At 37.8% G+C, this 26,172-nt stretch overlaps 1 pseudogene; it reads right to left on the bottom strand.

The window, feature by feature from the left end:
* Positions 1 to 347: 347 nt before the first annotated feature.
* LOC103125854 (large ribosomal subunit protein uL14m-like) lies at positions 348 to 1,222 on the bottom strand (annotated as a pseudogene).
* Positions 1,223 to 26,172: the final 24,950 nt, after the last annotated feature.

Raw genomic sequence — 26,172 nt, forward strand, 5'->3', positions numbered from 1 at the left:
GTAGCACTGTTCTACCACTTGTGAAGAAAGCCCCCACCCTCTCCCCCTACCCACCAAGTAGGGTCCAGGGGGCTTGAATCCAGGTCTTCATGCACAGTAACATGTATGTGCACTTCACCACCTGGCCCAAAGAATAGACCATAGCTCAGACTGGGAGTATGGACCGACCAGTCAACACCCATGTTCAGCAGGGAAGCAATTACAGAAGCCAGACCTTCTACCTTCTGCAACCCTCAACGACCCTGGGTCCATGCTCCCAGAGGGCTAGAGAATGGGAAGGCTATCATGGGAGAGGGTGGGTTATGGGGATTGGGTGGTGGGAATTGTGTGGAGTTGTACCCCTCCTACCTTATGCCTTTGTTCACTAATCCTTTCTTAAATTAAAAATTTAAATAAAAAAAAAAAAATTAAAAAAAAAAAATAAAACCGAAAAAAAAAAAAAAAAAAGAATAGACCATAGCTGTAGCAAAATGATATCTATCTCTCTTCACATCCCAAACTTAATTTGGTGTATTCTATTGGCAGATACTGATTCATATTCAGAAACGTAACTGCAAAAGAGTTTAGGAGTCTTTTTTTTTTTCACAGAAAGATAGAAATTTTTATTTACCCACAGACCATTTTCCAGTCACAGAGCCCCAAGCTGTCTGTCTCAGCAAAGTAGTTCTTGAAACTGCTCCATTCCTAAGCTTCACAGCAGCCTGGGCCCCATTCACACAAAGTTCTGAGCAATGGCCAGTACCTTGGAAAACTCGCCTTCCTTCCAGCTAGGCTGGTGGGGATGGGGACCTTAATCCGAGTCCCTGTAGGGTTCCCATTGTCCTCAATCAGGACCACATTGTTGGAGTCAAACCTGAGTGTCATCTGGGGGCCAGCCAGGCATGCAGTGCCCCACAATGAGGGCCTTTTTCTTCTGGCCTTTGATGGCCAGTAGTATACGGTCACCCACCTTGCCCACTCCATTCTTGTCATAGACGTGGATGCATCGAGGAGGGCCGTGATAACGGGGTGTTCCCCAAGGCGCTGTTGCCCACCACACGCACCCGTGTCATCTTCTGAATGCCACCAAGGCTCCCACTGGTGCTGAAACAGCGCTGGTTCAGGGCTCTGCTTACATGGCTGGCTGGGCCCCAGAGCCCACTAAAGAAAGCCATGGGATCCCAAGATGGCAAATCCACTCTCGCCGCCCCAAGTCGTCCGCCGCGGACCCGCAGGCCAAGCGCCACCTAGGAGTCTTTTTTAAAAAAAATACTTTAAGTGGATTTAAAATATTTTCCCCACCTCTCCAGATGTCTGAAGAGAGAAATGGAGATTTAAAAAGAAATTATCAAATACATCTTTTTAAATTTAAGGTTTTTTAATTTTTTATCTTTATTTGTTAATTGGATAGAGATAGCCAGAAATTGAGAGAGAAGGGGGTGAGAGAGAGAGAGAGAGAGAGAGAGAGAGAGACCTGCAGCAATGCCTCACCATTCGAAAAGCTTTCCCCCTACAGGTGGGGATGGGGGGCTGGAACCTGGGTCCTTGCAGACTGTAATGTGTGTGCTTAACTGGTGCACCACTACCCAACCCCCCCCAATATATCTACCATAGTCCTCAATGTCATCAGTTTAAGGGTTTTTAAAAAATCTGTTCTTATTATTGATTTAATATTGATTTACAAAATTATAAGATAACAGGGGTATAGTTTCACACTGTTCCCACCACCAGAGTTCTGAGTCCCTATTTCCTCCACTGGAAACTGTAGTAGTTCTAGTAGCCACAGATATGGACAGTTATTTCTATAGCTATCTATATTTACATGGTTTGTCTTTTTTTTTTTTTTTTTTTGCCCATTTTTCTGTGGTCCTTCCTTCTCTTCCTTTCTAAGTCACGCCTACACCTGTTATTACTTCCCAGTGTTCTTCCTTTTTCTCTCTTCTCTCAGGATCCTGATGGAACTGGGTTCCAAAACCGTCTAGTCGCCTTCCCCTAACATTTCTCACCCCTCTAGGAGTATCGAACAAAGTTCTTTTGGGGGAGCAAAAGATGAGAGTTCAGGCTGCTGTAATTGCTGGATATGGCTGTTGGCAGGTCAATCCATACCCCCAGCCTGTTTCTGTCTTTCATCTTACTAATCTAATTATTATTGATTATGTTGCATTTTTTGATATGTTACTGGATTCAAATAGCTAATATTTAAAATTTTTACATGTATTCATGTAAGTAAAATCTATTAGTAAGTATCTATTTATATGTCCTGTTGTGGTTATTCTTATCTTACTCTTATAAAAAATAATTAATATCCTCTCCTTTCCTACTCTTATTTTATAAAAACTTGCTAGAACACTAGCATTTACGAACGGGATATAAATAAGGGAAGAGAAAATTAATTCTCATTTCATCTTCTTTGTATAGTATTGCTTGTAAAGGTCTTCTGTTGCATGTTGCGCTATTTTTCCATTTAAAATTTTCTAGAAAGCTATTTATCTTCATTTTTAATCATTTTGGCCTATAGTTTTTTAATAATTTATTACACAAGTTTAAAATCTTAGCTGTACCTATTTTCTGATTTTTATTTCACATTTTCTCTCACTTTACTGGTCTCTCTTTTCTTTTGATCAGTGCTACCTGAACATGCTATTTTGTGTGCTCAATGTACTAAAGCAGTAGAGAGCCGCCAGTCAGCAAAATCTAACTTTGTTTGTACTATTATCATTTTTATTGTTGAACATATATAACACAACATAGCAAAGAGAAGAGTGCATTTATTTTTAATTTGATTTTATTTCATATGAGATATATGCACATAGAGTTTCATATGAGAGAGACAGAAGCCAAAACACCACCAGTGCTGACAGCAGTGGATATTCAAGCAGAAACCACAAATATACAAGACCTGTTCTCTGCCACCTTCACTGCTTCTCTAGTCAAGAAGAGTGTATCAGAAATATCATCTTACACCTCAAAGAATGGCTTACATAAACAGATCAGGAAATGGCAGGTGTTGGAGAGGTTGTGTAGAAAAAAAAAACAAAAACCTGCTACACTGCTGTTGAGAATGCAAACTGGCTCAGGCCCTTTGGAAGAATGTATGGAGAGTCCTTAAACAAATAAAATAGCCAGAGTGGAAGCAGCCTAAATGCCCATCACAGATCAATGGCTAAAGAAGTTATGGGGCACATATTCCCATGGAATGTTACTCTGTGATCAAAAAAGATGATATTGTATCCTTTGGGACAGAATGAATGGAACTGAAGGTTATTATGCTTAGTAAAGTAAAGAGATGAAAGACAACTACTACATGGTTTCACTCATATATGGAGTCTAGAGAGCAGATACATAGAACTTGAGGGGGAAAAGGAAGCAAACTGTTTTTTAACACTTGTGAGAACTATAATGCTTATCTTTATGAGGTGTGAGGGTGAGGATACAGAACTCTGGTGGTGGTATGGTGTGGAGCTATGCACTCTAATGTAACAATCTTATATCATACTATTAATAAAAAATAAAAAACAATTCCTCAGTGCCTATGGTCACGGACTGCAGGACACTATTTATTCATCCATCCATCCATTCATCTATTCATTCATTCATTTATATTGCCACCAGTGTTATCGTTGGGGCTCAGTGCCAGCACTATAAATCCACCACTCTCAGTGGCCATTTTTTCCTTTTTCTTTATATTTTATTTGCTAGGACAGAGAGAAATTAAGAAGGGAGAGGGAGCGGCAGAAGGGGAGAAATCCAGAGTCTTGTAAACCTGATTCACTGCTCGTGAAGCTGTCCCCTGCAGGTAGGGAGCTCCCCCTGCAGGTGGGGAGCTGGAAGGTTCGAACCCAGGTCCTTGTAAATACTAATCTGTGCACTTAACCAGATATGCCACTGGCTCTGCCCCCTACACTATTTTTATACTTTGTTCCAGATGCCTTCAATATCTGTAAAAAGTTTTCTCAGTTCCTGAGTTAGTTGATGAGAATATATCCAAAATCTATCAACTCTCCTTCCCTGTGATGTCCTCAAGATAGCATTCAGCAGCGAGAGCCATTGGTTCAATAAAGAAATAGCAGCTATACTAGCTACAAGTGTAGAAAGAACTTGATATAATTTTTATCCAACTAAGAAAATAGAAGAGTGAACAGAAAATTGTAAGAAAACAATTGTAAGAAAAAGAGCTGTGGTGTCTTTTTTTTTTTCTCACAGATTCCTCCCCCCACCTTCTTCTCCTCCTCCTCCTTCCCTCCCATTTCTATCAGCCCAATTTATTAAAACACTTATAGAACATCCTCAAAAAGTAGGAAATGGGGAATGAAACTTTAACTCCTAGGATTGAGAGAACACAGCAAAAAAATTGAAAATGACTGAGACTTGGAAGAGAAAGTGGGCCAGAGATGACATGCAAACATCTCTGGTGATAGTCCTGCTTGTCTGCTATTGATGGCACTAAGTTTGAGTAGGGGCTTCACAGGCTTGGGAACCAAACCTTTTGGGAAGACGCACCGACATCTGTTTAATTTTTTCAAGTGTTTTCCTGTGTCAATTGAAATTTTGCATTACCCTTTATTAATATGATGTACCTCAGTGCATTTTAATATTTTGTTTGTATTTATTTACTTTGTCACCAGGATTATCATTGGAGGCCTGAACCCTGGTCCTTGGTTAAGGTCATGTGTACTCTACCAGGTATGACACCGCCTGCCCTCCCTTATTTTCATATTTTAAACCAGTTCCTGGGATAGCTATCACTTAATCCTGGTGTTTCATCACTTCTATATGTTGCGGAATTCTATTTGCTAATACTTTGTCAACGTCGTGTGTGTTTCTGCAGGAGATTGGTTTGTAGTTTCTTTCTTTCTTTCTTTTTAATATCATTGCTGGGCTTTGCTGTTAGAATGATATTGACCTCATAAATTGAGTTTGGAAATGTTCCTCTTTCTAAATATAGATTAAGTTTATAATAAATTGAAATTATTTTGAAGTGGTAAAGTGGCTCACTTGGATAGTGTGCTGCTTCATCATTTGCACAACCCAGGTTTGAGCCTGTCCTCCCCCCAACACTGAAGGAAGCTTCAATGCTGTAGTCTCTTTCACACTCTCTCTCTGCCTCTGCTTCTCAATGTAAAAAATAAATAAATAAAAGTTGCACTATTTCTTCCTTAAATATTTTATGGAATTTATCTGTGATATTACCTGAACCTGTGAACACATGTATATGAATATTTTATGACTATTTTATTGATAATTCAATTTATTTGCATGTTATATACTTTCTTACTATGTACATATGTTATATAAGATATATAAGATATCTAAGAGGAATCTGGGTAGATAGATTTTCTATTACTTTGAATCAATTTTGAGAATTCCAATATTTCTAGGAATATGTGTTATATAAAGTATCTAATTTGTGGAGCTGGGTGGCAGTGCACCTGGTTGAGAGCCATGCTACAATGTGCAAGAACCCACGTTGGAGCCCCAAGTCCCCACATGCAGGGGGGAAGCATTAGGAGTGTTGAATCAATGTTGCTGGTATATCTCTATTTCTCTCCTCTGTCACCCACCGTTCTTCTGGATTTCTGGCTGTCTCTATCCAATAAATAAATAAAGATAATTAAAAAAAATTTAATAACTTACAAAAAGAATTTTTGAAAAAAATTAAGTATCTAATTTTGTTATAAAGCTGTTCAAAATAACCCAATTCTTCTTTCCATGATTTTTAACTTATCAAATATTTAAATCAGTATTTCCTTTTTAAACTTAATTTGTGTAGATTGCAGCCATTATTCTTCAAAGAGTATTTCTGCTTCTCTTTCCTCATCTGAAAATTTCACTACATGTATGTTGTTATATTTGATGTTTTCCATAGATCTCTGAGACATTGTTAATTATTATTCATTAAGTTATCTCTTTGTACTTAACGTTGGCTATTGATTTAGCTTTAACAACAGTGAATCTTTGGGGGGGAGAGGGGAGAAATCTAACTATGCACCATCGAATGATGTTTTTCCTTTTTAATTATTTTGTTCTCAATTCCAGAATTACCATTTGCTTCATCTTAATAATGTCTACTTGTATTGGTATTCCCAATTTGCTCACTCATTTTCATCATTTCTTTTCATCTTTAAGCATGATTCCTTTTTGATTCTTGGACCTACTTATAATGGCTGCTTTGAAAGCATTTTATGTTAAAGCCAACCTTGTGACCCACCTAGATTTAGTTTCTGATGACAACATTTTTCCTGAGCAAGGATCATACTTTCCTATTTGTGTGTGAATAAAAACAGCCCAAGGCAAGATCTCCACATGCCCCCACTATTCAGGGATTTTTCACAAACACTTCTAAATTTGTTGATTCCCTCTGGTCTGTTTCCTGAGCTGTGAAATTGGTTTTTAACAATTTTTTCCAGCTTTATAGTTGTTTGTTATGAAAGACTTTGTCAAATTTTTCATTCTGTCACAGCTAGTTCTTTCCTCTTAATTCTATATTTTTAACACCACAAAGTAAATATTTTTGCTGCTCACAAGCAATTTTTTAATCTAGATTTTTCCACATGTTATATAATCACTTTATGCATTGTAGATTACCTTACTGGGTTATGTTTTCCTATTATTGAAATTAATCTTTCAGTACACCTTTTTAAGGCAGCGTGGGGGAATGAACTGAAGGACTCACACATGTGTGACACATTTAAAGCATCCACTCCAGGAATATGTTTTGATTTTATATGCTTGGGCAGGGTGGTGAGGGAGACACATAAACACCACTCTCCCATCCATGGAGTCCCTTGGCACTATCCATGTGGTGCTCCCACATGGTGCTCCCACATGGTGCTCATATACAACAAAGGGTGCTCTCTGCCAACTGAGCTATCTCCAGGCCCTGGAAGATTTTATTTTCTCCCCTCTCTCTCTCCTTTTTTTTTTTTTTTCTCCAAAGCACTGCTCAGTTCTAGTGTATAATGGTGCTAGGGATTGTACCTGGGACCTTTGTTGCCTCAGGCATGAAAGTTCATTGTAAAACCTTTTCCCAGAAGCTTAGGTTTCTTAGTGTAAACTCTCATAAATGTTAATCTAAACACATTTTAATCTTGATTCTTTTTATTAGTAATTTAATAATAGTAATAGTAATTTACAAGATTATAAAATGTTAGGGATATGATTCCCACCACCTAAATTCTGTGGCACGCACACCAATAATAACTTTAGTTCTCTTGAGGTCTTAGGACTGGTTAGCTACTTTTCTATTGCAAATTTGTGTGTTTCAACTTTCTACATTCCACATATGAATGAAAGCACCTAGTAGTTGTCTTTCACTTCCTTTCTTACCTCACTAAGCATAATCACCTTCAGTTGTATTCATTTTGTCCAAAAGGACACAATATCACCTTTTTAAATTACCGAGTAGTATCATGATTCTTGAAATTTAATGTTCAGGTTTTTTGTTTGTTTTTGCCTCCAGGGCAAAAGCCTCACTGGGGCTTGGTGCCTGACTACGATTCAACTGCTCCTGGCAGCCATGTTTTCCTTTGTTGTTGTTGTTGGATAGGACAGAGAGAAATTGAGAGGAGAGAGGAAGATAGAGAGAGGGAAATAAAAACATCTGCTTGTAAAGCAGACCTCCCTCCCCCCACACACACACAGATGGGGAGCTGGGGGCTCGAACTGGGAACCTTGATCTGGCCCCTGCACTTAGTACTATGTGTGCTTAACCCAGTGTTTTGTTTTTCTAAGCATATTAAAGATATTGCCACACTTCTCTTGCTCCTATGATCTCTTCTGAGAGCTACTCTCTCTAGCTGTATGTATTATTTATGTATTTACTTATTCTTTTGAAAGAGAGAGGGACCAGAGCACTTCTCAGCTCTAGCACATGGTGGTGCTGAAGACTGGACTCTCTGGAGCTGTAAGCAAACATGTCCTATGCTTTAAAGTTAAACTATCTCCCTAGCCTTACACTATTTTTCATGTTTCCCTACAATATGTCTAGAAATAGAATTTTTTTTTAGTTTTGTTTTTCTTACTCTGCATAGTACATGATCTGTATAGTTATGTGTGTTATCAATTCTGGAAAATTCCCAAGTTGTATAATCTCATTGAATCTTAACATTTCTTCCAGTCTTTACTGAACTCTTCTTAAACATACATTGACTTTTTTAAACTCTGGTTTTCTTTCGTATTCTTTTTATGCTGCATTCTTAGAGACTGCCTTATACCCATCTTCCTCTCTGTCTCAGGCCTACTGTTTACATCTTTCTGTAGCTAATTGCTTATCAACTGAATTTTTTAAATTTATCTTAACTTATTTTTTAAATTTATTTATTGGAAGATTAATGTTTTATAGTCAACAGTAAATACAATAGTTTGTACATGCATAACATTCCTCAGTTTCCCATATAACAATACAACCCCCACTAGGTCCTCTGTCAGCCTTTCCCAGGACCTGTACTCTCCTCCCCACCCACCCCAGAGTCTTTTACTTTGGTGCAATACACCATATTTTAACTTATTTTTTATTTCTAGTATTATTTAAAACTTGCTTGACTGTTTTTATATCTATTGCTTATTGATAATTTTAAATATTATGTCAATAGTTTACTTAGTTTATGTCTTTATGAAAGAGAAAGAAACCAAAGTACTACTGTGCCATTTATGATGTCCTATTTGCTTTGACTTTTTGCTTTGTTTCTTTGCAGGGACAAGGATTGAGCCTGGGGTGCAAGCCATGCACTTTACTGCTAACCCACCTCACCAGCCTTTATTTTGTGTTTTTCAGCTGAGCTAACATTTGAAGTGCCCACAGGCCTTAATTTGTTTTTGTTTTGCTGACTCTTATTCATGTAATATAGTTTCCTTGTGGGTTTAGTATTGTAAGTTAGCATAATTTATTGAATTAAAAAATATAAAATCATAGAAGTCTAAAATGAGAAGTGCTTTACCCCAAAGATGATTTATGTAGTTTCTAGATTAATTCTTTCTTCTTTTTCTCTCCTTTCCTTCTTCTTTTTCCTTTTTGTTCATCAGATCACTGCACAGCTCTGGCTTATGATGGTGTCAGGGATTTACTTGTGACTTCAGAGACTCAGGCAAGAAAGTCTTCTGCATAATCATTATGCTGTCTCCCTAACCCTAAGCAGTTTCTAATAATAGTAAGGCTATTATAAACATGGAACCTCTTTTTTTTTTGCCTCCAGGGTTATTGTTGGGGCTCCGTGCCTGCACTACAAATCCTCTGCTCCTGGAGGCCATTTTTCCCATTTTTTGTTGCTCTTGTTGTATTTATTGTTATCATTGCTGTTGTTGGATAGGACAGAGAGAAATCGAGAGAGGAGGAAAAGACAGAGAGGGAGAGACAGACACCGGCAGACCTGCTTCACCACTTGTGAAGTGACAACCCTTCCTCCCCCCCCCCCCCCCAGGTGGTGAGCTGGGAGCTGGAACCTGGATCTGGTTTGTGCTGCTTTGTGCCATGTGCTTAACCCGCTGCACTACTGCCCAGCCCCCAACATAGAACCTCTTTAACCTTACTCATGAACTATGTTTGTTAGAGTCTTAAATTTAGCTCATTCACTTCAGGGGAGAATCCACATTCTGCCTCTCAATATTGAAGATGACAATGGCCCTGAACTTTAATGAAACTGTCTCTTCAGCAATTACTAACCCCTCAAAGTTCAGATTCTATATTATTATGTCTTTATTTTGGAAAGTTCCTTCATGCTACTGAATATCCAGCAAAGTTTTTTTGTAATGATTCCTTTGTTTATTAATAACATAGTAAAAGAGAGAGAGAGAAAGGAAGGAAGGAAGGAAGGAGGGAGGGAGGGAGGGAGGAAGGAAGGAAGGAAGGAAGGAAGGAAGGAAGGAAGGAAGGAAGGAAGGAAGGAGAGAAAGAAAGTAAGAATATCACTCTGGCAGATGTGATACCAGAGATTGAACCTGGGACCTCAAACTTGTAAGTCTAAAGCTCTAGCCACTGGATCACCTCCCAGGCTCCTGTCCAGCAAAGTTATGAAAAATATTTTATCCTGGATGTCATTTAACATTACTACAGGAATATAGTCTAAGATTTTGTTAAAAGCAAACCTTTTGTGTATTAATTTTCCTCAAAAAAAATTAGATAATAGTGAGATCAGCCAGAAAGAGAAGGAAGAATATGGGGTGATTTTATTCATAGAAAGAATTTGAAAAATAAGAACAGAAGGGAAAACACAAAGCAGAACTTGTACTGGAGCCCGACTTCCCCATTTTAATTTTCTTGAGAACGCTCCATACTGTAGTCCATACAAAGTAGACTACACCAGCTTGTAAGCTTATGCTTTTTAATAAAGTGTATTTAATATATCTTAGCAAAGTCATACCTAAACATTCTTTGAGTTGGAGTTTGTTTTTTTTATTTGGGGGGGGGCTAGTGGTTGTCATCACAATGGTTTTATTTTCATATATAATAAAAATTTTTGTGTAGTTATTTTATAAACAACTACCTTTATAAAATTTTTATTATTTCTAAAATTCTTAAATTTACTCTCTTGGTTAAACACATATGGCTTGAAATGCAAGGACTGGTGTAAGGATCTGGCTCCCCACCTGCTCCCCACCTACAGGGGGGTCACTTCAAAAGTGGTGAAGCAGGTCTGCAGGTGTTTATCTTTCTCTCTCCCCCTCTGTCTTCTCCTCTTCTCTTGATTTCTCTGTCTTATACAACAACAACAGCATCAGTAACAACAACAATAATAACCACAACAACAATAAAAAAAAGGGCAACAAAAGGAAAAACAACAAACAAAAAAATGTACTCTTAGATTAGATTATCTAGGTAGTAAACCAAACTATTTGTAAATAACACTTTGGTCTTTTCATTTTTAAATTAACTTTTACTTTGTACTTTAGTCTCTAGACATTGACTAGAAGAATCACAAACATTTAAGTGCATGCCCCAGCACTAGCCCTGTCAGTAAAAATTAAAAATTTAAATAAAAATGCAAAGGAGAGTGGTCTGGGAGGTGGTGCAGTGGATAAAACATTGGACTCTCAAGCATGAGGCCCTAAGTTCAATCCCCAGCAGCACGTGTACCAGAGTAATATCTGGTTCTTTCTCTCCTCCTTTCTCATTAATAAATAAAATGTTTTTAAAAATGCAAAGGAGATTGGAGCAGGTCCAGAGGTGAAAAAGTAGAAATGTGAGGAAATTGGTTTTTTAAGGAAAATAGAATGAGAAAAGAATGAAGACTCTAAGAGGGAAAATTGTAGCATAATCGGTTTCTTCAAATATTTGAAGAGCAGAAGTATAAAAGAAATTACATTAATTTTGTGTTCTTATAGGATGTAAGGTAGAATCAGGCTAAAAATCTGAAGGAGGAAAATTTTCTAAAAAGTTACATTGTGTACCTCAATGTGAATTCCTTGTCACTGGAGATCTATGATCACTTGCTGAAGCACTTCATGTAGAATTCAAGTGTGTGTGAAGAGATTTTGGAGTGTATCATGAACACCCTTAATCTTTATAATTTTGACATTTCATTCAATTACTGTCATTCAAAGTGGTGTTGCACGCAGTAAAGTATACACATTACCATGTGTATTACCAAGTTTAAGTTCCTGGTACCTACCTGCAAGAGAGAAGCTTCATGAGTGGTAAAGCAGTGCTGCAGGTGTCTGTCTTTCTCTTTCTGCCTTTATAGCTTCCCTTCCACTCTCAATATCACTCTATCTGTTTCCTCCATACCATCCCCCCCAAAATGGAGAGGAATGGCTGCCAAGAGTAGTGAATTCTATGTGCAGGCACCAAGTCCCAGGATAACCTTAGTGGGGAAAAAAAATTTTTTTTCTAAAATGTGTTATTTCCTATTACTAGTTAATCTTTTGAAGACTTACTATTAGGCACTGGGGAAGCAGCATAGCATATAGTTGACAAAAATACAGTTTCTGAAATAATTGCATTCATATCTGATTCAGCAACTCTCTAATTTTGTGACCTTGGGCAAGTTACTTAACTTCAATGTATTAGAGGCTTCATCCAAACAAAATAATTTGTTTCTTCTTTTGTAAAATGAGAAATTACATTTAACTATTGATATTTTATGAGGATTTAATGACTTTATATCTATCAAGAGCTTATGATAGTAGCTAATACTTTGTAAGCATTATTAAAAATGTCAAGAATAATAAGGACATTAAGTAAAAGGTTTAAGAGCTCTCCTTAGGGTTAAGACTAAACTTATACATGTTGTGTTTTTTTTTCTTCTAATTTAGGTTTTTGCTGCTGTTTTGCTTTATTTTTTAAATGGCACAATTAAATAATAATAAAATTAATCAGAGTTTTATTTAAAATGCACAAGAACAAGTAATTAATGATTTTCTGCTATGTAGATGTTTATACACTGAAGTATTAATTAGTTTATATTAAGTTATTTCCCCTACATTTACTCTTTATAAAGTTTAAATTTCAAAATATTTCTCTCCTAACTTATTTTAAGACCTGTCTTTCATCACTTTCATTTTGCTCACCCCAGATGCAATAATACCCTTGCTTAATCAACATATGCATCTGGAATTGCAACATAAAAGTCCCAAAACAACACTTGAGAAACTATGATTTATACTTAATGTGTTACAGGTGGCTTCTTAGGAGGAATGCTTATTTCTTGTGTCATTAAAATGATGAACTTCTAAATCCTCAAACTGCATTTCTGCTAAAAGTTTACTGTAGTTCATTTTCTTCCAAATTTAGTTTTACATACACATTCCAAAATAATACTTTTGACATTATGTTTACCAGAGCAAAATAACCATTAAAACCTTAATAGAAGAGGAATAATATTAACAAATTCAACAACAGGATTTCCTGCTATTAAAATATCATCAGTTATTTAGACTAAAGTGTACCAGATTTTATAACATGTTCTAGAAATTGTCTGGTTTTAAAATTTGCAACAGATCACTATCAAAACAAACAGGAATGCAATAGATGAGGCAATTTCAATCACAAATTATACCAAAATAATAACTACTACATGTTCTAATATGTAATACGTTACATGGATTTTTAAGACTATCACTCTCAGCTAATTAATACATATGAGAATTATTATTTTAATTCCTAATTTTAAAAAGGTTGTGAGGACCTGGGTGGTGGAGCAGTGCTCTGATATTTCTCCCTCACTCTCCCTTCTCTCCTCTCACCCTCACCCTTTCTTCTCAATTTCTCTATGTTTCTATCAAAAATAAATAAATAAATAAATAAATAAATAAAACTTTAAAAATAAATGTCAATGGCCTGAATTCACATATTAAAAGGCATAGAGTAGGAAGATGGATTAGAAAACACAACATATGCTGCCTACAGGAAACCCACCTAACTCAACAAGACAAACACAGACTCAAAGTGAAAGGATGGAAAACTATCATACAAACCAATGGCCCACAAAAAACGGCAGGAATAGCTATACTCATATCTGACATGATAGACTTTAAAATAAATAAAATTTAAAAGATAGCTATGGGGGAGTCGGGCGGTGGCACTGTGGGTTAAGCGCACGTGGCGCAAAGCGCAGGGACCGGCGTAAGGATCCCGGTTCGAGCCCCCAGCTCCCCACCTGCAGGGGAGTCGCTTCACGGGCGGTGAAGCAGGTCTGCAGGTGTCTATCTTTCTCTCCCCTCTCTCTCTGTCTTCCCCTCCTCTCTCCATTTCTCTCTGTCCTATCCAACAACAAAGCAACGTCAACAATGGAAATGGTAACCGCAACGAGGCTGCAACAAAAAGGGGGAAAAATGGCCTCCAGGAGCGGTGGATTCATGGTGCAGGCACCGAGCCCAGCAATAACCCTGGAGGAAAAAAAAAAAAAAAAAAGATAGCTATGGACACTACTTAATGCTCAGTGGATCAGTCAATTAAGAGAATTTATCAATTATTAACATCTATGCACCCAATGAGAAGCCATCTAAATACATCTAAATACATTAAATGTCTACTGAAAGAGCTAAAGCAATATATTAAAAGCAACACAGTCATAATAGGGGCTTCAACACCCCATACTCTCAACTTGACAGATATTCCAGGCAGAAAATCAATAAGGACATAAGGGAGCTAAATGAGGACATAGATAAACTAGAACTATTGGACATTTTCAGAGTCATTCATCCCAAGAAACTGGAATACACATTTTACTCAAATCCACATGGGTCATTCTCAAGAATAGACCATATGTTAGACCACAAAGACAACATGAGCAAATTCAGGAGCATTGAAATCATCCCAAGCATCTTCTCAGACCACAGTGGAATTAAACTAACACTCAACAATCAACAAAAGATTAGTAATAGTCCCAAAATGTGGAAGCTCAACAGTACACTTCTTAACAACCACTGGGTCAAAGAGGAAATAAAGGAAGAAATCAAAATGTTTCGAGAGTTCAATGAAAATGAAGACACAAGCTATCAAAATATTTGGGACACAGCTAAGGCAGTACTAAGAGGGAAGTTCAAAGTCATACAAGCACACATTAGGAAACAAGAAAAAGCACAAATAGACAGCCTTATTGAACATCTTAAGGACCTAGAAGAAAACTGCTTGGTACTGGAACATGAATAGACACACTGACCAATGGGATAGAATTGAGAGCCCAGAAGTAAGTCCCCACACCTATGGACATCTAATCTTTGACAAAGGGGCCCAGACTATTACATGGGGAAAGCAGAGTCTCTTCAACAAATGGTGTTGGAAACAATGGGTTGAAACATGCAGAAGAATAAAACTGAACCACTATATTTCACCAAATACAAAAGTAAATTCCAAGTGGACCAGAAACTATCAGATACTTAGAGGAAAATATTGGCAGAACTCTTTTCCACATGCATTTTAAAGACATCTTCAATGAAATGAATCCAATTACAAAGAAGACTAAGGCAAGCATAAACCTATGGGACTATATCAAATTAAAAAGCTTCTTCACAGCAGAAGAAACCAATACCCAAACCAAGAGACCCCCTCACAGAATGGGAGATCTTTATATGCCATACATCAGACAAGAGGCTAATAAACAGAATATATAAAGAGCTTGCCAAACTCAACAAAAAAACAAATAACCCCATCCAAAAATGGGTAGAGGACATGAACATAATATTCACCACAGAAAAGATCCAAAAGGCCAAGAAAGACATGAAAAAATGCTCCAAGACTTTGATTCTCAGAGAAATGCAAATAAAAACAACAATGAGATATCACTTCATTCCTGTGAGAATGTCATACATCAGAAAAGGTAATAGCAGCAAATGTTGGAGACATTGTGGCATCAAAGGAACCCACCCTCACGCAGTGCTGGTGGGAATGTCAATTGGTCCAACCCTTGTGGAGAGCAGTCTGGAGAACTCTCAGAAGGCTAGAAATTGACCTACCCTATTACCCTGTGGGAGAGGCTGTGGGGACAGAGGATCCCTCCTGCACTGCTGGTGGGAATGTCAATTGGTCCAACCTCTGTGGAGAACAGTCTGGAGAACCCTCAGAAAGCTAGAAATGGACCTACCCTATGATCCTGCAATTCCTATCCTGTGGATATATCCTAAGGAACCCAACACACCCATCCAAAAAGATCTGTGTACACATATGTTCTTAGTAGCACAATTTGTAATAGCCAAAACCTGGAAATAACCCAGGTGTCCAACAACAGATGAGTGGCTGAGCAAGTTGTGGTATATATACACAATGGAATACTACTCAGCTGTAAAAAATGGTGACTTCACTGTTTTCAGCAGATCTTGGATGGACCTTGAAAAATTCATGTTAAGTGAAATAAGTCAAAAACAGAAGAATGAATATGGGATGATCTCACTCTCAGGCAGAAGTTGAAAAACAAGATCAGAAGAGAAAACACAAGTAGAACCTGAACTGGAATTGGATTGTTGCACCAAAGTAAAAGACTCTGGGATGGGTGGAGGGGGAGAATACAGGTCCAAAATGGATGACAGAGGACCTAGTGGGGGTTGTATTTATATATGGAAAACTAGGAAATGTTTTGCATGTACAAACTATTGTATTTACTGCTGAACGTAAAACATTAATTCCCCAACAAACAAATTTTTAAAAATGACCCCATCCAAAATTGGGTAGAAGGTATGAACAGAATACTTACCAAATACAAGATCCAAAAGATCAACAGACATATCAAAAAAATGTTCCAAGTCACTGATTGTCAGAAAAATGCAAGCCAAGACAACAATGAAATACCACTTCACTCTTGTGAAAAATGCCATATATCAGAAAAGATAGTAACAGCAAATGCTGGAGACGATATGGAGACAAAGGAACCCTCCTGCACTGCTGACAGAAATATAAATTGGTGGTCCGGGAGGTGGCACAGTGATAAGGCTTTGGACTCTCAAGCATGAGGTCCTGAGTTTGATCCCCGGCAGCACATGTGCCAGAGTGGTGTCTGGTTCTATCTCCTCCTATCTTTCTCATTAATAAATAAATAAAATATTTTTTTAAAAAAGAAATATAAATTGGTTCAACTCCTGTGGAGAACAGCTTGGAGAACTTTCAGAATGGACCTACCTCTGACTCTGCAATTCCTTTCCTGAGGATCCTAAGGAATCAAACACAGCTGCCCCAAAAGGTCTGTGTATACCTATGTTCATAGCAGCACAATTCTAGAAGAAACCTATATGTCCAGCAGAGGATTGGCTAATAAACTTGTGGTATACATACACAATGGAATATTACTCAGCTACTAAGAATGATGAAGTCACCCTCTTCACCTCTTCTTGGATGGAGCTTAAAGTAATCATGCTAAGTGACATAAGCCAGAAAGAGAAGGATGAATGTGAGATCATCTCACTCATGGACAGAATTTGAGAAATAAGAACAAAAAGGGGAAACACAAGTAGAACTTGGACTGGGTTTGGTATATTATACCAAAGTAGAGGCCAGGTGGTGGTGCACCTGGTTGAGCACACGTTACAATGCATAAGGACCCAGGTTCAAACCCCCGGTCCCCACCTGCAGGGGAAAAGCTTTGCAAGTGGTGAATCAGGGCTGCAGCTGTCTTTCTGTCTCTCTCCCTCTCTGTTACCCATGCCCTCTTAATTTCTGGCTGTATCTATCCAATAAATAAATCAAGGTAATAAATACATATATCACACTAAAGTAAAGGACTTTGGGAGTAGAAGGAAGATTTCAGGTTCTGGTGAATGATTGTGAGTGAGGTCCTAGGCTGGAGGTGACAGTGTCTTGCAGAAATCTGAGAAATTTTACACGTGTATCAACAACTGTATTTACCATTAATCCTCTTAATTAAAAAAAAATAACAATGTAGCTATTAAAAAGTTCCAATTGCCTTGTCAGGGCCAGACCAAGTGATCTTGTGGGCCATGTACATTCCATGGGTTACAATTTCCCCACTTCTACTGTAGACCATAAAAAAACTCAAACTCCCAATAACCATTCATACCCAAAACACTACAAAAAATGGGAATAGATGGGATATTCCTCAAGCTAGTGGAATCTATATACAGCAAACCTACATCCAACATCATACTCAACAGACAGTAGCTGAACGCATTCCCCTTCAGATGGGGGACTAGCCAGGGTTGTCCATTATCACCGTTACTCTTCAACATAGTATTGGGAGTTCTTGCCATAACAGTCAGACAAGAGAAGAAATCAAAGGAATACAGATTGGAAGGGAAGAAGTCATGCTCTCACTATTTGCAGATGATATGATAGTATACATAGGAAAAAACCTAAGGAATCCAGAAGAAAGCTACTGGAAGTTATTAGACAATATAGTAATGTGTCAGGCTACAAAATCATGTACAAAAATCAGTGGTATTTCTTTATGAAAATACTAAATCCGAAGAAGAAGATATCCAGAAATCACTCCCATTCACTGTTGCAGCAAAATCAATAAAACACCTAGGAATAAAGTTGACCCAAGAAGTGAAAGACTAGTATACTGAAAACTATGAGTCGCTATTAAAGGAAATAGAAAATGATACCAAGAAATGGAAAGAAATTCCATGCTTATGGATTGGAAAAAGTAATATCATCAAAATGAATATTCTCCCTAGAGCCATATACAAATTTAATGCGATACCCATCAAAGTTCCACCAAGCTTCTTTAAGAGAATAGAACAAACACTACAATCATTTATCTGGAACCTGAAAACACCTAGAATTGCCAAAACTACCTTAAGTAAAAGAAACAAAAATGGAGGCATCACACTCCCAGATCTCAAACTATATTATAAGACCATCATCATCAAAACAGCTTGATAATGGAAGAAAAATAGGCACACAGACCAGTGGAACAGAATTGAAAGCCCAGAACTAAACCCCCACACCTATGGATGTCTAATCTTTGATAAGGGGGCCCAGAGTATTAAACAGAATAAAGAAACTCTCTTCAATAAATGGTGCTGGGAAAATTGGGTTGAAACATGCAGAAGAATGAAACTGAACCACTTTATCTCACCAGTAACAAGTCAATTTCAAATGAATCAAGGAACTGGATATTAGGTCAGAAACTATCAAATACTTAGAGGAAAAAATTGGTGGAACACTTTCCCACCTAAACCTCAAGGACATCTTTGATGATACAAATCCAATTGCAAGGAAGACTAAAACAGAAACAAGTCAATGGGACTACATCAAATTGAAAAGCTTCTGCACAGCCAAAGAAACCATCAAACTAACAAAGAGAGCCCTCACAGAATGGGAGAAGATCTTCACATGCCATACATCAGACAAGAGACTAATAACCAAAATATACAAAGAGCTCAGCAAACTTAGCACCAAAAAAGCAAATGACCCCATCCAAAAATGGTCAGAGGGTATTGTTAAGGACATTCACTACAGAAGAGATCCAAAAGGCTAACAAACACTTGAAAAATTACTCTAGGTCACTGATTGTCAGAGAAATGCAAATAAAGACAACATTGAGATACCACCTTACCCCTGTGAGAATGGCATACATCAGAAAAAATAACAGCAACAAATGTGGAGAGGTTGTGGGGACAAAGGAACTCTTCTGCACTGCTGGTGGGAATGTAAATTGGTTCAACCTCTGTGGAGAGCAGTTTGGAAAACTAGGCTAGACATGGGCCTTCCATATGACCCAGTAATTCCTCTCCTAGGGACATACCCCAAGGACTCCATAATGCTCAACCAAAAAGATATGTATATACCTATGTTCATAGCAGTACAATTTGTAATAGCTAAAACCTGGAAGCAAACTAGGTGCTCAACAACAGAAGAATGGCTGAGAAAGGTGTGGTATATATACACAATGGAAGACTACACAGATATTAAGAACAATGAACCCACTTTCTCTGACCCATGTTGGATGGAGCTAGAAGGAATTATGTTAAGTGAGCTAAGTCAGAAAGATAAAGATGAGTATGGGATGACCCCACTCATCAACAGAAGTTGAGAAAAAAAGATCAGAAAGGTAAACTCAAAAAGCAGGATTTGTCAGAATTTGGAGTAGAGCACCAAAGTAAAAATCTCTGGTTGAGGGCGAGGGCAGTAGTTCAGCTTCACTTATGGGGGAGAGGGGATGATAGGATGGGACAAAGTCTTTTGGTGGTGGGAATGGTGTTTATATACACTCCTATTAATCTGTAATCATATAAATCACTATTTAATTAATATGAGAGGGAGAAAATTGATTGAATGTCTCAAAATTTTTAATGTATAGACCACAGGCTGGGTCTTTGATATGTTGACTCTCTTAAAAGCTTAGACCAGGGAGAGCAGAAGCAACTGGTGGCACAGCTATATACAAATAATGTCAAAGGACATAAATTATGGTGATGTTGTGTATGATGCAGCAAATCCTAACAAAGGGATTTTTCAAAGTTAACCCTATTGCCAAATAATATGATTATAGCAATAACTATTGCCTTCTTAAACCCTAATGTAGCAGGAACCTCCTGCTTCTTCTATAGAGCCTATATTTCCCCCAGTCCTGGAACTTCTAGGGTGGGGCTCACTTTCCTGCATGCTTCTCTCAATTCATACCAAATGATATTGCATCCACTGATCCTAATCTAATCAACACAAGTACCACCTCAGCATGCTTCACTTCAGACTGTGTCCAGAGATGTCAGGTGTGGAATGTCAACCCTGCAGCCTCATTGCTCGGGTGAGACCTTTCCTTTCATGGGATTCTCTAATTCCATTCCAAGTGGTTCACTTCCTAACAAAGTCCCAAAACGTAGATATAGACCAGGTCCCATGAGATAGAGCATATGTCCACATGTATCCATAAATTAGGGCAAAATATATACTTGAAAGTAAAAGTACACAACAGTCTGCAGTGAGTCAGTATAAAGTTCATAATTAGTTTCTACTTAGACTTAGATATTCTGCTCACCTACTTCCTGTTACACTTCCCTCACTCACTCCAAAGCTAACCTTATCAAAGTAAGAACTGCCAAAGCTGAATAAAGGCAGAAGACTGGCTATCTACAAAACGGAGACCACCCCCCAACTCTTTATCTGCACTATTCCATCCTTTAGGTTCATAATTAGTCAACAATTTGTTTGACTTTATATGTTAACTTTCTTTTCAGCCACCAGGTTCCAGATGCTACCATGATGCCAACCAGACTTCCCTGGACAGACAACCCCACCATATGTCCTGGAGCCAGCTTCCTCAGGGCCCCGCCGTGCTAAGGAAAGAGAGAGACAGGCTGGAAGTATGAATCAACCTGTCAACACCCATGTTCAGCGGGGAGGCAATTACAGAAGCCTGACCTTCCACCTTCTGCACCCCATAATAACCCTGGGTTCATATTCCCAGAGGGATATAGAATAGGAAAGCTATGGGGGGTGGGGGTGGGATACGGAGTTCTGATGGTGGGAATCGTGTGGAGTTGTACCTCTCTTATCCTGATTTTGTCATTGTTTCCTTTTTATAAATAAAGAACAAAAAAAAAATAAAGAGAAAGGGAGAAAAACCTCAAACTCATAGCCTGGGAGGTGGCACAATGGATAAAGCACTGGGTTCTCAAGTATGAGGTCCCGAGTTCAATCCCCGACAAGACATGTACCAGAGTGATGTGTGGTTCTTTCTCTCCTCCTATCTTTCTCATTAATAAATAGATAAAATCTTAAAAAAAAAAAAAACACACACACACACACACACACACACACACACAAACTGAAACTTGGGAGTCCTGTGGTAGCGCAGCGGGTTAAGCCTACGTGGCACAAAGCGCAAGGACCGGCTTAAGGATCCCGGTTAGAGCCCCTGGCTCCCATCTGCAACTTGATGGCTGAAAGGCAATGAGATATAAAGGAGGATAAAATGATTAACAGGAACTAAAAAGTAGGAGTAGTGCAGATGAGAGTAGGGACCTTATGGTGGAAAGAAATGAGGAAGTCTATTTTAGTTGTGTTCCTAGGGGTCCATCTTGACTCATAGTTTTTGCTTAAGTTTAATAGCTATCATGGAGGTGGATAAAAATATGTTGGGAAGATGGTGTCAGAGTTGAGAACACTGCTGATAGAAATATAAATATGCTAGAAAGTTGGATTAGGGCAGAGAATAGTTCCAAATATTGAAGAAAATCTAGGAATAAAATTAATTGTTTTCCCCATAAAATTGACCCAGGGCCCATATATATTTATATTTAGCACAAGAGCCTGTGTAACCTCTGAATCCCTGTTGGTCTGAGCTCATAGGTCATGCACTAATTCCAGGACCAATGTTCCTCAATTGGTAGGGTAGGGTGAGCCAGCCTTCCTTCAGAAGTCCCTACCATCACTACTTTATATGGAGGATAAGTTCCTGGAGTGGCCCGCAAGAGAACTTATGATGACATTCCTGATGGAAGTGACCAGTAATGTTGAAGAGAGGGATCTATTAGAGGTCTAGGCCTATCTTATCTGTGTGGAAATCCAAGTTTTCCCTAATTAGGGCTCCAGATGATGGGGTGGTTTGGTATTGACCAAAAAGGCCATCATTAAGTGAGCCAGTCTCTTGCTGTTATGCAACTTTTGTAGTGCTTTCTTAATCTGACGAGCTTATACTTTATCCCACTTGTTAAAGTGTTGAGTGTCATTTGTTGTATCCAAACCAGTATTAGATTTATTGGGTCGGCAGAGGTTTTTTTTAAAAAAAAAAAAACATGAGACATCAACGGAATCTACATGTAAAAATTTGTATAAACTACCAGAGGACATGTGGGATAGGGTAAGATAATGAAAACAATACTCCAAAAAAAGAACAAAATTTTCAATAGCAGAGTGTTCGTTATGTTATTTAAAAATAAACATATTAAAGCATGGTTAGTAACCAGAAACCTGTTAATAGAGTGAAGAAATATTTCTGAAAAAGCAAGGTCCAACTTGAGAAGTGTCTTAATTGAAATACTACAATTTTATTTATTTACTTATTTATTATTGGATAAAGGCAGAGAAATTGAGAGGGGTGGGGAAGATAGAGAGGGAGAGAAACAGAGAGACACCAGCAGCCCTGCTTCACCACTTGTAAAAGCTTTCCCCTTGCAGGTGGGGATCAGGGGCTTGAACCTTGATCCTTGCACACTGTCTTATATGTACTTAAACTATTGCACCCTTATATGTGCTTAAACTGCCTGGCCCTGAAATCCTACAATTTTAAAATATGATTCTAAATATCACACATTATCAGACCATTTAATGCTGACTGTATACACATTTACACTGAGATGTAACATAAATATGCAAAATGCACTAGGTGCTCAAATCTTTAATATATAGTGTATTACTCACAAATCTTTAATATACAAATATGTGAATTTTTAATATATAAACAATCACCTAGACTAAGAAAATGAACATTTTAAACTATCACCTAGACTAAGAAAATGAACATTTCTAGTGCTCTAGTTTCTCTCGTCCCCTTCCTATCTCACCCAGGGAACTGCTATCCTAACTTGTTATCATAGATGACTTTTCCCTGATAGTATGCTTCTTTTATTACTTTTATCTTTATTTTCAGATAAGAGTTAAAGGGAGTGGGAGAAAGAGAGAAGGACGGAAGACACCACAGTGCCACTTCAATGCTTGTGAAGATTCCCCTTTGTATGTTTCTTCCATATAGTGACCAGGATCCTGAGCCTGGGTCCTTCCACATAGCAAAGTGTGTGTTTTACCAGGTGAGCTATCTCCTGGCCCCCTCCAGTACTCCATTTAAAGATTTATTATCTAATGAGAGATATAGAGAACTAGATATTATTTCAGCATATGTGTTACTGGGGATAAAATTCAAGACCTCAGTGATGCAAGACCTGTGCTCTACCTCCCCAACTGCACTTAAACTTTATGGACTCTCATCCCCCTTCACACATGCAATATAATACTGCATCATGTCCAAGATAGTTACCCACGTTAATGCATGTTATATTAGCTTCTCATATTATAGTCTTTTGTATGACTTTATCCTAGTTGTTTATCCGTTCTATTTTCCTATTTATATTTATATTTCCTATTTATATTTATATTCTATTTTCTATTTTATTTACATTGCTTCCACTATTTTACTACAGAAAAATATAAGTACTACAAGCAATCTTTGAAGGGATTATTATTTTCTTTGCATTCTTTTGGTGGATATATACATTTAATTCTATTATGGGTTCTCTTGGAATGAAATTGGATGTTTAGATTTACTAAATATAACCAAAAGTTTTCCAAAATGGTTGCACCAACAATGCGTAAGAGTTCTAGTTGACCCACGTTTTTGTCAATACCTGATATTCTTAATCTTTTACCAATTGTAGATGGATGTAGGTGGATGTAAAGTGGTATTTTATTTTAGTTTTTAAATGACATTTATTGTCAGGCCAAATAGCTCACTTGGATAGCATGCTCCTTTGTCATGTGCACAGCCCAGGTTTGAGATTAGTCCCACTGTGTTGAAGGAAGTTTCAGTGCTGTGGTCTCTTTCACTCTCTCACTCTCCCTCTACCTCCACTGTATCTAAAAATATATAAGTAAATAAATAAATTGAGTTATTTGATAATAATTATGTTAATCCTTATGGACCCCATAAGTATTTCCTTTTAAAAGTACTTGTTACTTTTTTAAGTCAGTTTGTAAATTAGAAAATGTTTCCTTTTATCTTGTTTGTAGAAGTTCTTTGAAAACTAAGACTATCAATCCTTTGTTTAATGTATGTGTTGCCAATAGGTTGTCTGGAATGTAGTTTGTTTGTTGCTACCATTTTACCAGAGCACTGCTCAACTCTAGTTTATTGTGGTGCAAGGGATTGAACCTGGGAAGTTTGAGTCTCAAACATAAAAGGTTTTTTTTGCATAACCATTATACTATCTCCTCCTCCTTCCCTCCCCCACCACACACACACACACACACACACACACACACACACACACACACACACACACACACACACTTTTCATTCTCTTACAAGTGTTTTTGATGAATCAAAGTTTTTGATGAAGTTTAGATTTATTAATTGTTCAGAGTCAGTGTTTTGGGAAGGGGTAGATAGCATAATGGTTATGCAAAAAGCCTTTCATGCCTGAGGTTCCAAAGCCCAAGGTTCAATTCCCTGCTCCACCAGAAGCCAGAGCTGATTAGTGCTCTGATTAAAAAACAAACAGAAGTAATTAGTTTAGTCTAGCTCGGCTTAGATTGTTCTGCATCCTGCATGAATAAAGAGATACTGCCTACAGCTCAACCATGAGTCCCGGGTCGTCTGTCTCCTCTCGCGAAGCCCGCCCGACAACAATGTCTCCGTTTTCTCTACTCAAAAGAGAATGAAGTCTCCAATCTACATATTATCTTCAAATTTTATTCACTTTATATTACTTAGAAAAGAAAGGGAAGAGTCACTCAATGTTTTTGATATAGGAATGACAATATGGAATGTCTCAATAATCAAATGTATAAAGCACACAAAGAAAATGAATATTAGCATCTGCTATTGGAAAAAAAGCTGGGCAAAAACTTGGTTAGATTCCTGGCACAGCACTGATGTCCTTGTACATAGGGTAAAGGAGGATTTATACTATTTATTGAGTTCCTGCTATGAGTTCACTCTCATATGAAGCATATAGAATTTATATATGATAAAAAGTGTGATAGCACTTTTTTAATATTAAAGGTGAAGCTACAAGCATATAAATATCTCAGTTGAAAAATGGAACAATTTGGGTTTGACTAATTTTAGCAAAGTACCCATTTTAGACCCTTAAGCAAGAGGTAAGTATATTGATGGGGAAAATATAATGTTAGAAATATGTTTTTTTTTTTTTGCTTTTTGCCCATATTCAGTTCTCTCCAATATATTGAAGTCCTTCTTCCTAAGACTGTTTTGTTACTCAAAGTCTTACCTTCAACTGACATTTACTGTCACTAACTATTCTCAGTAGTGACTAGTAATTCCTTCAATTTATCTTCACCCCAAGCCATTTTAATATGGTGTGCAAACTGCTTGACTATACTCTTAATAGATGTGGTAAGTGGTGTAAAGTAGACTTTCAGAGGTAGTAAGGCAGATACATTATTTAATCTTGAATGTTGTAAACTCCAATCACATTAATTTGGACTTTTTAGCTCCTGGAATCAAATGACTGAAAAAAAAGAGATTGGTATCTATTTCTTTAATAAATAGTAATTAGTTCTCCCTTGCTACAACATGGATGAAACTAGAAGGACTCATGTTGAGTGGGATAAGTCAGGAGAAGGACTAATATCAGATGATCTCACTCACACAGATAGACTCTAAATAATAAAGCAAAACAGTACAGGTGAATCCTTAGTGGACCAAAGTCTGTCCAGACAGATTCAACAGGGGGGGAGGGAAGGTTGCCAAAGGGCGATGGAGATGTTATTTTATTTTTTTTTATTTAAGAAAGGATTAATTAACAAAACCATAGGGTAGGAGGGGTACAATTCCACACAATTCCCACCACCTAATCTCCATATCCCACCCCCTCCCCTGATAGCTTTCCCATTCTCTGTCCCTCTGGGAGCATGGACCCAGGGTCATTGTGGGTTGCAGAAGGTAGAAGGTCTGGCTTCTGTAATTGCTTCCTCGCTAAACATGGGCGTTGACTGGTCGGTCCATACTCCCAGTCTGCCTCTCTCTTTCCCTAGTAGGATGGGTCTCTGGGGAAGCAGAGCTCCAGGACACATTGGTGGGGTTAAAAAAAAAAAAAAAAAACAGAACCCATCCAAAAAGATCTGTGTAC

Source organism: Erinaceus europaeus, chromosome 13, assembly GCF_950295315.1.
Source record: "Erinaceus europaeus chromosome 13, mEriEur2.1, whole genome shotgun sequence".
Lineage (NCBI taxonomy): Eukaryota > Metazoa > Chordata > Mammalia > Eulipotyphla > Erinaceidae > Erinaceus > Erinaceus europaeus.